The 12,743-nt window shown below is 56.8% G+C and overlaps 1 protein-coding gene across 6 annotated transcripts in view; it reads right to left on the reverse strand.

Moving 5' to 3' along the window:
• PIK3R6 (phosphoinositide-3-kinase regulatory subunit 6) overlaps window positions 1-12,209 on the reverse strand; it is a 60,182-nt gene extending 47,973 nt beyond the window's left edge. For 3 of the 6 annotated variants that reach the window (XM_047833339.1, XM_047833341.1, XM_047833340.1), the window contains exons 1-4: window positions 12,110-12,209; window positions 9,254-9,442; window positions 8,482-8,617; window positions 8,220-8,258 (exon numbers count right to left, since the gene is read on the reverse strand). The gene's annotated coding sequence lies outside the window, so the exon portion shown is untranslated. Of the gene's footprint in view, window positions 1-8,219; window positions 8,259-8,481; window positions 8,659-9,253; window positions 9,443-12,109 lie in introns of those variants that run through there. The other 3 variants (XM_047833345.1, XM_047833337.1, XM_047833338.1) reach the window with 2 other exon arrangements.
• Window positions 12,210-12,743: the final 534 nt, after the last annotated feature.

Genomic DNA, 12,743 nt, shown 5'->3' on the forward strand with positions numbered 1-12,743 from the left:
TAAACATTAAATTTTTTTTTAATTACAAAAAAGACATTCGTTTTGATATACAAGTGCTTTGGATTACAAGCGTGTTTCCAGAACGAGTTATGCTCGCAAACCAAGGTTTTACCGTACTATCTTTGACTTTATTGGTATTACGTAAGAGCTGGTGCACAGGAGCGAGCTAACGTACACGCACGTTGTGATCCCTAACGAGAAAAACGGTCACCCGTGAGCCCGCCACCCAACTCGGGAAGACCTGCTATCACATTGCCCTGCGCGTAACGCAAAAGCAGGGTAACAACAAAATGGTAAGACTCCTAAAATAATTGCTCCTCTGGCCCGTCCCTTCCTGGGTGCCCGTGTGACCCATCCCTGACTGCTCTGACTTCAGCCTCCTTTGTGCCCAAAAATGCCAGAAATGTCCAGCTCTTTCGTGACAACATTTTGATAAACGCTGGGTGTGTCGACCAGTCATGTCGTTCGTTCTTTCTGAAGATGGTCTGTGGCATGTTTTTGTGGGCGACAGGAGACGTCGCAGTCTGGAGGGAATGTGAAATATCAGACCTGAAGATCCAGTCGTGAATCTAAGCGTGTGGCTGATCCCGGGGTGTCTGCAGTCTGGGGAGGGGGTGGCGGAGCTGGGGTGGCCTGAGGCGCTGCCCGGTGGGGGACGGGGCGGACCCTGCCCCCAAAGCCACTGATGCAGGGAAGCCGAGGGAGGCTTCCCAAGTGGGACCCGGGGAGCTGGATTCCCAGGTCGCCCTCTGTTAGTGGTGAAAACTGACCATGATGACCTCTGCCCCAACCCACCGGGTCCAAGCTACCGTCACCGCATGCTGAGATTGTGGCCATGCCCCCAAAAAGTCCCCGTGCTTCCCTGCTCTCCCCTACAACCCAGTCCGTGAATAAAGCCCTCCAGTGGCATCTCTTAGATCTTAGAACACCCCACACCCCTCGCCCTGCCTAAATCTGGCCTCATCTGGCCCCCGTGCACCTCTCCACCTTTATCTCTCCCTCTGGCTCACCCGGCTCTCACTTCGTGGCTCATTATGTTCCTTGCACCTGCCAGACCCAGACCTACCTCAGGGCCTTTGCACACCTCTGCCTAGAACGCCTTTCCCCACAGCTAGGTACTTCTCAATATTCAGGTCTCCCTAAAAAAAATTTTTTTTAACATTTATTCATTTTTGAGAGACAGAGCGTGAGTGGGGGAGGGCAGAGAGAGAGGGAGACACAGAATCCGAAGCAAGGCTCCAGGCTCCGAGCCGTCAGCACGGAGCCCGACGCGGGGCTCGACCCCACGAACCGTGAGATCGTGACCTGAGCTGAAATCAGACGCTCATCCGACGGAGCCCTCCAGGCGCCCCTAGATCTCGTTTTAAATGTCACCTCCTTAGAGAGGGAGGTCGCTCTATCTAAACTAAACTCCTCTCCCCACACCAGGCGATACCCCAGCGCACTCTCATTTCATTCACAGCATTTATCGGTATCAGGCGTCTTCCCATGTAATGATTAATTTTCTCGGCTACTCGTTGGAATGTGCTGCCGTATCTATCCCCTGCCACAGGCCCAGCACCTCGGGGCCGTGCTGGCACCCGGGAGACAAGGCATAAATATTTTGGGGAGCAAAGGTGAGGTATCGTGCCAAAAGTCACATGGCTAATGAATGATGAAACCAGGACTAGAGCCGAGATCTCAGCTGGGGGTGTGAGGTCACGGGCCACCCCCCCTTCCACTCTCCACCCCTTCCCCCCCCACCCCCACCCCTCGCAGGACACCTGCCGCCCCAGGGAAGGTAGAATGAACACACAGACAAGCTTCTGTCCAGATGGCGTCAGCGGGGAAGGAATACGGGGCAGCCTGGAAGGAAAAGACATCCCAGAGATAGAGACGACAAGGGGGTATGTGTGTCTCAGGACTCACGGTGCGAAGCCGGGGCTATTCTGGGCTGACTTTTAATGGAAAATGAACTTGGAAGAAGTGTGACCAATGGGTGCCAGAAAACCGCCTTATCCATTTTCTTATTCGCTCATTTGCTGACTCATTCACCACACATCTATTCGGGGCTTATATGTCCTCCTGCAGGCGCTGGAGAGGTTTTGTGTCTCTGTAATGGATTTCCTGTCCTTTGGGGGCTGTTGACCATAGTGGGGGGGGGGAGCCCTCAGGGGACAGGCGACCAGACAGGAAATGGAAATATGCAGAACCCAGGTCATTCTCAAAATGCATCAACATCACCTTTGTCTTCACTTGGGCCGACATGCATTTCTTAGGAAATGAGGCTTGCCCCTTTTAGCCCCCAAACATGCCTCTGAAGGTTTTCTAGATGCATCTCACGGGAGCTCATTGCATATGGTCACATGGTGGAGATTTCGGGAGCTGTCGGCGGACGACAGAAGCCTCCACCCCGTCCTGAATGGCTCATACTTTCTGACTCCTCAGATATGATTCTGTCTCAGCACTGGGGGCTGTTCTTTGCTCCTAGTGGGTGAGTGGGGGCTGTTATCCGGCCCACCGGCCCACTGGGCTTTGGGTAATTTACCCCACCAGGGAGGGCGAGGGTTTGCAATTCATCTTTAATTTTTTTAGTGTTTATTTATTTTTGAGAGAGAGAGAGAGACAGCGTGCAAAGGGGTGTGTGTGGGGGGGCACAGAGAGAGTGGGAGACACAGAATCCGAAGCAGGCTCCAGGCTCTGAGCTGTCAGCACAGAGCCCGACGTGGGGCTCGAACCCACCAACTGTGAGATCATGCCCTGAGCCAAAGTCGGACGCTTAATCGACAGAGCCACCCAGGCGCCCCAACGATGTTTCTTTCGAATTCCCAGCAAAGGGTCCCCTGTGTTGGCAGCAACCTGTCCCGGCCCTCTGCACCCTTCCAGAAGGCTGGGACGCCATATAAGCACAGGCGATGGTTTTGGAGGTAAAACACAAAAACAAAGCCTGAGAAACAGATCTGTGAACAGAGAGCGAAGCTTCCAACCACAGACATGGAACCTCTATTTGGGCGGCTCAGAGGCCCTCTTGGCTGTCTTCCTAGTTCCTGGCAGGGTCTGGAGTGATGGCATTGCTGAGCAAATCAAAGAGCATCTATGGAACACCCACGTGTCCTGTCCGGGCAACAGCAATTGGACAAGGGCCGGGGATTTCAGAGATGAATGAAGGAGACGAGGTCCTTGCCCGTCAGACTGTGGGGCCCTGCCACTCCGTGACTTCTTAAGGACAGTAGTGTGGCCCTGGCCACCACACTCCTGGCCCACCACCAGCACACTGACACCCTCACGGACCCGTATTCACAACACGCCTGACAAGGAACCCATTTCACAGATTCGCACTGGGGCCCTGGAGGCATGCCCTACCTACTATATCAATACAATTCACCTTTCAAGTAAAAACCACGCCAATGGTAAATCCAAAAGGTACAAACCGCTCTCCAGTGAAAAGCAAACATCCTCACTCCTCCTCTGGGCCACCGGCTCCTCTCACCCGCTCCCCAGAAGAAACCATAGCTCTAGAAAATTTGCATCTGTGGCCAACTTTTTCAAAAAAAGGCCGTATTTCACATAAAAATCGAGATTCTCAGCTTTCCATAGAGGCAGAGCCCAAGTGGGAGAGGGGCAGAGAGAGAGGGAGACACAGGATCTGAAGCAGGCTCCAGGCTCTGAGCCGTCAGCACAGAGCCCGACGCGGGGCTCGAGCCCATAAACCGTGCGATCGTGACCTGAGCCGAGTTCGGACACTTAACCAATGGAGCCACCCAGGCGCCCCTTGAGATGCCCAGCTTTTACATAAAAGGAATAACTTGGAGATCTGGCCACAGCCAGCCCACAGTTCTCCAGGGCAGCTACTCATGGGTGTCGAATGGCTGCTGTCCCCGTGCAGAGGGCCAGGGCCCTCCCCCCACCCCCTCCGCCGTGCCCGTGAGCTTGTCTGGGGCATCATTCGTGCCCCTGCCTGGCCCCTGGAGGCGGGCAGTGAGCAATCCCCCAGCTTTGCTGTGGCTCCAGTCCTAACGCTCCAAGAGGAGTTATTATGTGATCTGGGCACCGGGGTTGCCCACGGTGCCCCTGTGAGTCAGTCAACAAACATCCACGGTGCCAAGCACCATACATTACATCCTGTTTCCTTTAGTGCTGGGTCCCCTTTACCTGACGCTGCTTCTACCAATAGGAAGCCCTTGCTAAATATTCTTGAATGACAGACCATCAAGGCACTCGTAGGACAGGGTCACCGTCCCCAACCTCTCTCAGGCTAGGGAGCAGAAACTAGTCTGTGGGGACCGGCTGGTTGGACAAAGGGTACAGGAAATGAAGATGATGCTTAGGATGCTGGCCAAAGAGACCCAGGCTCAGCGCCCTGAAACCAGTGGGAAGGGGGATGCAGGCTCAGTGCCCTGAAACCAGTGGGAAGGGGGATGCAGGCTCAGCGCCCTGAAACCAGTGGGAAGGGGGGCCCAGGCTCAGCGCCCTGAAACCAGTGGGAAGGGGGACCCAGGCTCAGCGCCCTGAAACCAGTGGGAAGCGGGACCCAGGCTCAGAGCCCTGAAACCAGTGGGAAGGGGGACCCAGGCTCAGCGCCCTGAACCCAGTGGGAAGGGGGGCCCAGGCTCAGCGCCCTGAAACCAGTGGGAAGGGGGACCCAGGCTCAGCGCCCTGAAACCAGTGGGAAGGGGGACCCAGGTTCAGCACCCTGAAACCAGTGGGAAGGGGGACGCAGGCTCAGCGCCCTGAAACCAGTGGGAAGGGGGACCCAGGCTCAGTGCCCTGAAACCAGTGGGAAGGGGGACCCAGGCTCAGCGCCCTGAAACCAGTGGGAAGGGGGACCCAGGCTCAGCACCCTGAAACCAGTGGGAGGGGGGACCCAGGCTCAGCGCCCTGAAACCAGTGGGAGGGGGGACCCAGGCTCAGCGCCCTGAAACCAGTGGGAAGGGGGACCCAGGCTCAGCGCCCTGAAACCAGTCAGGAAGATTCCCAGCAGCTGGCGTGGGCAGCATGGAAAGTGGCCGAGGGGTGGATCCCGACCACCTGGGAGGAGCCTCCCCACCCCATCCCTGCAGGCCCTCCCACCCTGCCCTGCACACAGCGTTCATTCATTTCATTCATTATTTCTTTTGCTCCATCGTTATGGAGACCAGCAGCGTGCCAGATAGCGTCCTACAGACACAAGGTAAGAAAGCCAGGCCTTCAGCGGGAGACCCAATAAACGGGTGCCTTCATTCGCTCACTCATTCATTCATTCAGCCCCTTCTGTACGTTAGACCCGGTTCCAGATCCTGGGGATTTGGCAATAATTTCAGATAGACAAAAACACCTGCTGTCGTAAAGGCTACAATCTAATGGGCGTGTAGGGAGTGTGCAAGGGGACACCCAGGAAACTCGAAAACTAAGCTGGATATTAGCAGGTGGCCACTGCTGTAAGGATAAGGCCGGGAAGGGGGGGGATGTGCGGTTCCAGAGCTGGGGGGACTGGTTTCTACAAGGTTGACCGGAGAGGTCTCACTGAGGAGGTGACTTCTGGGCAGAAGAAACCTGGGTGCGGGGAGGGGGGAGGATGGATGGGAGCGAGTGGGGCCATATCTGCCCAAGACAGGGTCCAGGTGACGGGATAAGCCAGGCCAGGTGCCGAGGCGCGGGGACAGTGTGGCCACAGCGTGGCGGGAAGGGGACGGCGGGAGGGGGCTGGGAGGCAACCCTTCACGGGCGTGTTTTTGTGCACACGCCTTGTGAGCTTTTGTGCCGGGTCATCCGAGAAGGTACGTATCGTGCACAGCCTGGGAGGGCCGCGGCAGTGTCTCCCTGCTGGGGACACGGGGCAGATTTACTTGCCGTCCAGCAGGGTAGCAGCAATGTCCCCTTCCCGGGCAGAACTGGCACTTTGCCTGCTGCCCGCTGTGAAAGCCGGGGTTCCCTAAGGTCAGGGCTCCTTGGCTGATGGTGCACAGCACCCCCTTCCATGCTGCCCCCTCTGGGACTTGGGGGACGAGGGGGACCCATCAACCTGACGCTCATGTGCTTGTGGGGCCACAAGTAATCGAGGCCTTCGCCTCAGACTCCAGAGTCTCCCGTTTCCTGCCAGTGACAGCGCGACAGGCTGACTTAAACAGTTACGAGGAGGGTGAAATCTTGGACGCTTCACGGGGCTCGGCGACGTAGGGACAAGATCAGAGGCAAAGAAGGAATGAATGGGTGAATGGACGAATGGATGAATGACGTGGGATTCAGAGCGTACTCGTCCTTAAACGTAGAACTTCAGCAATAAACGGTCCCCAGGCCAGGTGCAGACACACAGCTGGTCACTGCCATGGGGTAAAAACACGTCTGGGGACCAACCACAGAACCGCAGAGGTGGCCACAGGGATAAGTCAGCGGGACCCCGTTTCCTGCCGCTGTTACTGCTCGAGACTGGTGCCAGGCAAGGAGGGGGAGACTTCCAGGAACAGGCCCGGCTGGGGGGTCAGTGTTCCCAGCAGTGAAGATCCCGGCTGCTGACCTGCCCACCCCTGCGCCCCAACCCCGCCCTGCGGGCTCCTCGTCCAGACCGTTTGCACAGAACCCTCCACCCAGCCCTCCCTGCGGCCATCCCTTCGGGCTTAAAGGCCAAGAACAAAGACACAGAGTTTCCCAAGGTCGCGGCTCTGCCCCCCACCTGTCGTCTGCCCCCCCCCCCACTCTGGCACAGGGACAAGGGACCCCCTCCCTCTGCCACTGACCCACTTCCCCCTCCTCCTGCCAGCGCTGACTCACAAACCCCTGAGTTTTGGGGGCAGATGCTATTTCCAGTGTTCTCCATGGAGACAGTCATACTTGCCCGGCTCTTTGGTTTAGAGCACGTGATTCGTGGGCTCACAGTAGGAATGCCGAGCTCTGAGGGGACCCCTCGACCCTCAACCCTCATCCTACGAGGCCCACTCGGGCTGTCCAGGTTCCCGAGGCGCCGGGGACATGGGGGCCCTGCGCTCTGCTGTTCCCTGGGGATGGGGCAGGCCTGTTTCCCTTGCTGTGTCTGCCACTGGCCGGGGAGGAAACACCTGGATGTGAGAGAGACAGTCTGGAGGAGGCGGGGAGGAGAGTATTGTTCTGGGGGGAGGGCAGGGAGCCCGGGAGGAGTCTGACGGGGCGTGGGTGTAGACCAGGAAACCCCTGGGGGCCAGATTCACGCCCACCATGTCGGCCAAGAAGCAGGTCCTGGTGAGGGGCTATGTGGCAGTGTGGCTGGGCTGGTGGCACTTGGTGCCGGACTGCCTGGATCCCAGTCCTCTCTCTGGCTGTCACAACTTGGGCTGCCTGCTTAGAACCTTTGTGCCTCAGTCTCCCTGTCTTTAGAGGAGAGAGCTAGGCATAGCACCTGCCTCATCGGATTACTGCAAGGAGGAAATAAGATGATCCTCGGGGCGCCCGGGGGGCTCGGTCGGTGGAGCATCCGACTCTTGGTTTCGGCTCAGGTCACGATCTCGCGGTCCGTGAGTTCGAGCCCCGCATCGGGCTCTGGGCTGACAGCTCAGAGCCTGGAGCCTGCTTCACATTCTGTGTGTGTCTCTCTCTCTGTCCCTTCCCTGCTCATGCTGTGCCTCTCTCTCTCTCAAAATAAATAAATAAACATTTAAAAACTGACCCTCTATGAACTCTTCTCTTCAGCAGCCAAATGGACTCACCAGCTGTGTTGCGCCGTAAAACCCCCTGCTTTGCACCTGCTCTCCTGCTATGGGTTTGCACACTTTGTTCTCAACCGGGATGCCTGCTGCCTCACCTCTGCACACAGACCCTCCCTGCCGCTCAAGGCTCGGGTGCGGCCTCCTGTAAAGCCCCCTGGAGCCCCTGCCCCGAGGTCACCCGCGTACGTGCCTCCGCTCGCCTCGGGACCTTGCGCACTTTGCTTTCTGTTGGTCACTTACTTGAGCTGCGTCTTAAGGCCCCACCAGCTGGCCAGCTTCTTGAGCACCGGGACCTGGCCTTGCTCGGCCTCTGGCCCCGACTGCACACCTAGAAGACGCTCGGTCGTGCGTGTGGACAGAAGCAACCGGACCAGCATGATCGTCACCTGGCTCCCCAGGAGGGACAGACACACGATGCTCACCTGCCCTGTTGTCTTTGGCAAGACGCCGCATCTCTCTGAGCTATAAAACGGGCATTAAAATACGTATCCAGCCCACCTCTGACGGCACACGAGAATCCGGTGGGACGATGCGTGTGCTCTCCTGCCCCGGGCGTGTGTAACCAGTTATAATATTGATACTTACAGGATCCAGAGAAGAAAGGAGGGGTCCCCTCGCCGGGTCCTGGGTGAAAGGATCTTAACTTGGCAGAGTGATCCTGGGGGCCACCGCCTCTGGTAACCCTTCTCAGCAAGGCTGGGCCTCACGTACAGAAGAGCCAGGGGCGTCTCGGCCCCTCCAGGGCTCCCTGCCTTCCTCCTCCTTCCTCCTGGCCCCTCCACCTGCTCTGCCCGGATCTGCCTCTCCCGGCTTCCTCCCTGGACACCTTACCCCAGCCAGCACCTACCTTAGCTCGGCTGGAGCTCGGTTCCCTAAGTCTTTCTGCCGACTGGCTCCCCACCGTCTGTGCAGGGAGGCTGCTGGCCCTGGTGGCTCAGAGGGGCTCCAACGGGTGTCTCTGGTCCCCGCTGCAGCCTGCAGATCTGCAGAGAAAGGCCCAGTGTGGCACAGGCCCGACTCTGTCCCTCCTCTTCCTTCCCCTTCCCCGTGGCCCTCAAAGCTCCTCCCAGAACACATCCTGCTGTGAGGCTGCTTTCTGCAGAAGCTTTGTGGTCCCCCGCGGTCACTGGAGGCTCTTCCTTTCGATGGGGCAGGAGGGGGGAGCCTCCATAGAGTCCCCCTGTGGTGCGGACTGGGCTGTGATGCCGGGGACCCTGAGCTCCCTCCAGAGCTCCAGACACGCCAGCCGCCGTCCACGCCTGGAGACTGGCAGCCAGAGGGCCACCTAACACTTTCAGTTCAAGGTGCATGAACCGAGCCTTCCTCCCCCGCCCCCACCAAGCCCACCTGTCTGCTCCTCACCTCAGAATCAGAAACTTGGGGGGGGGGCATCCCCAACGCCTCCCTCTCTCTCCCCTGTTCCATCTAAATGCAACCAAGTCCCATGTCATAAACTGTCCCCTTTTCCCGCCCCCATGACTGCCACCATCGCCCTCCTCCCGAGTGACCATAGAAGCCTGATCCACAACCGCATCACAGCCAAGAGCCCCTCTCTGGTGCTGAAACACAAATCGGATCACATTACGCCCACAGTACAGCCTTCAATGGCTCCCTGTTACCTTTAGGAGAAAGGCCAGACTCCACCTCGCGATTTGCACGGCTCCTCTTGACCCGGTGGCTCCTTGATCCCCAAGCCCAGGCTGTGACCCCTCCCAGGAGTCCTGATCGCCGGCAGTTCTGTGATGGTCCAGGTGGCCCCTGGGCTCCAGGCCTGCACGTGTGCTGTGGGCTCCCCTTCTGTCCTCCTCCTGGCTCCAGCAGAGAAGAGGAAAAACGTAGGTCAGAGAGGAAGGAGGAAAGTGGGGTGCCTGGCAGCTGGGAAAGGAGATGGGGTCCAGGACATGGTGGTCAGCGGTGTCAAAGCCTGCAGAGAGGACGCGGATGAAGGGAGCGACAAAAGCAGCTGCTGACCTGGGCACTTAGGAGAGAGCAGCGTGGGGGAGCGGATCACCTCCAAGGTGTGGACTTGCTGGCTGGCCCGTTGTAGTCTTTCTTTTTCTCACAATTTGAAGCCAAGCCGTATTTTGGGAAATCCACACATTTCTAGACCTTCGAAAAGCTCACAGATGCTCTGCTATCATCTGGTTTGGCCTAATGGTAAATGTCTCTGGAGAGAGACAGATCGCAGACAGCATGGCCTGAACACCTGGATTCAGCCGTGCCTGCAACCCTCATGCCTAGATCTACTGCTGATTGTTGGACTATGTGATCCAATAAATTCTCCCTCCTCCCCTTTTTGAGTAAGACGGTTTGACTTGGATTCTATTACTTGGGTTCCTCCTTTGCAGCCAAAGAAGTCACTGATATTTTTTTCTGCAAGGGTTTGCATGGCCTCTGCTCCATCACCCTCACTTTGCAGAAGAGAGCATTTGAAAAACAGCAACACCAAAAAAGAGCCCAGACGTTTCGATCATCTACTCCACGACTCAATCTTCCTGCCCTATCTGTTGTTTTTCTGCACCCACTCCCGTGTCTGGAGTGATAGTCTATCTCCTATCTTTGTATTTGAGTTCTTAGGTCATGTGTCTGCCCCATCTGTCTACCCTTCCCCCACAAGTTCTGGGGAAGCAGAGGCTAGGTCTTATGCATTATCTTACCCATCACGGGATAAGAGAGTGTTAAGAGAATGTTTGGCTCATTAAATACAACAAATGGATGGATGGATGGATAGATGGATGGATAGATGGATGAGTGGATGGATGTTGGATGGGGGGATGCATAAGAGAAATGGGTAAGTCCAGGGTAGGATAAAGGACCAGGGACTCTGCCCCTGCAGGTCTGGTACTCAGCAGCAGCCAGGCAGTGTGGTGGCCACAGTGGGCAGCCTCCTCGTCTTATCAGCTTTGGCCTAACTGAATCGGAAATCACAAGTCGACGTTGTGGCTGGTTGCACCCTCCTCTTTCCACAGCTGCTGTCTCGGCAGCCACACTGGGTGTGGCAGCCACGGGTTGCTTGGCGACCATGGACGGCCCCAGAGCTGTCCCCTGCAAGGATGGGCTGAGGCTTCTTCATGGGTCATGGACATCCAGGAACAGGAAAGAAGGAAGAGAAGGGAGAGACGAAAGACTGAGGGTCGCTAGCTGCCCCCTGAACCATCCTACCATCCCCAAGGCAGGGGCGGGCGGGGTGGGGGGGACTGCCCCTTTGATCCCAGGGACGCCTTGCCTCTTAGGGGGGGATTCTGCTTTCCAGGTGCTGAGGCCAGGCTTCCCATCTGCACCAATGTCCCCGGAAGAGCCCTTCCAGTCCCTTCTGTTCAGGCAGACACTTCCTGTTATTTTCCCACCCATTACTAAGCAGCCAAGACCTTTACACAAATTAAAATTTTAACCCGTAAACAAATTCAAAGAAACCCTCCTGACACTGGCAGCAGAGGCACCGGCCCCGGGATCAGGGCGCCCTGGAGGACCAAGGGTATGGGAGTCAGGTGAGATTATTGGCTTCGGACGCAAGAAGCCCAGGTCGCTTGTGCCCTCGCCCCACCTTCCGGGGGAATGGTCTCGGGAGCCTCCAGCAGCAAATGCAGAATTCACCATCTTGCCCTTTTCTTTCTTTTTTTTGTAATTTTTTTTAAATTTTTTTTTCAACGTTTATTTATTTTTGGGTGTAATTTTTTTAACGTTTATTTATTTTTGAGACAGAGAGAGCCAGAGCATGAACGGGGGAGGGTCAGAGAGAGAGGGAGACACAGAATCTGAAACAGGCTCCAGGCTCCGAGCTGTCAGCACAGAGCCCGACGCGGGGCTCGAACTCACGGACCGTGAGATCATGACCTGAGCCGAAGTCGGACGCTCAACCGACTGAGCCACCCAGGCGCCCCACCATCTTGCCCTTTTCTAAGGAATCCACCCACAGAAAATCCTAATGAGCGAAGTAAATCTCACTGAGGATCACAGGGGCAGGGTGGGGGGAGATAGGAGAGGCATGTACGTTACGCGTCTCTTAGCAAACGATTGAAAAAACTTCTGTGGATATTTCTGTCGTCCAGACACCCTTTGTCCACACCAAGCCGCCGGACTGGTGGGCTGGGGTGGGATCAGAAGGGCTCTTCTGCTTTCTCCTCTCTCCCCAAGTGACTCTGAGTCAGAGTCATGCATTGCTGGTTTCTCCCGCCCAGACTTTTTCACAAAGGGAAGTCCTCTCAGGGTTGGATTCGGAGAGGGGTGCCTGGGTGGCTCAGTTGGTTAAGCGACCGGCTCTTGATTTCGGCTCAGGTCGTGATCTCACCGTTTGTGGGTTCGAGCCCTGCATCAGGCTCTGTGCTGACGGTGCGCTCTCTCTCTCCCCCAACCCCCCCCCCACTCGTGCTTTCTCTCAAAAATAGATAAACATTAAAAAAAAAAAAAAAGGAAGTGCTTTCAGAGCACTTCCAACCCCACGTGTTGGATCTAGCGCGGTTCGGGAGGGGGCTCACCTAAGTGGTCGGGAGGGCGCTTGAGCCAGGGGGAGCCCAGTCCAGCTCCAGGGAGCACTGCGGGCCGAGTCAACTGGAAGCCTGGCCCACGGTCCTCGCCTTCCATCCCTCCTCAAGGAAGACCCAGGCATCGGCGTGGCTGGTGCCCACTTGACGGGTACCTCTGCTTCTAGTGGATTCCCTCCAGCCCTCACTGGGAAACAGGGACTGCGGGACGACCTCGTGCTCTGAAGGAGTGGTTCGCCGAGCGTGGTCCCTGAACCAGCAGCATCGGTATCCCCCGGGAGCTTGTGAGCACCTAGTAGCATCTGCTGTGGGGGCAGAGAGGGAGGAAGAATCAGGAAGAATCAGGGGGAGTTAGGATAGTGGGGGGACGATTAGCAGAAAAAGAGCTCCGGGCCCCGTCTTCCCAGTATCCTTTTCCTCTCCACCCGGTGATAATCGCTGTTGAAGGCCTGGGGTGATTGCACAAACTGATCTTCCACTGGCTTTGTTTACTTGGAGATCATGAGAGGTGTGGACCCAAGGATCAGCCGCTTTCTTTTCTTAAATTTAAGTGTCTGTACTTTCTGGCCCCAGTAACATATTGACATGGGTCAACGTTCAGAGGAAAACCTGCCCACTCCCTCTCGGG

The sequence above is a fragment of the Prionailurus viverrinus genome, chromosome E1, assembly GCF_022837055.1.
Source record: "Prionailurus viverrinus isolate Anna chromosome E1, UM_Priviv_1.0, whole genome shotgun sequence".
NCBI classification, from domain to species: Eukaryota; Metazoa; Chordata; class Mammalia; order Carnivora; family Felidae; genus Prionailurus; species Prionailurus viverrinus.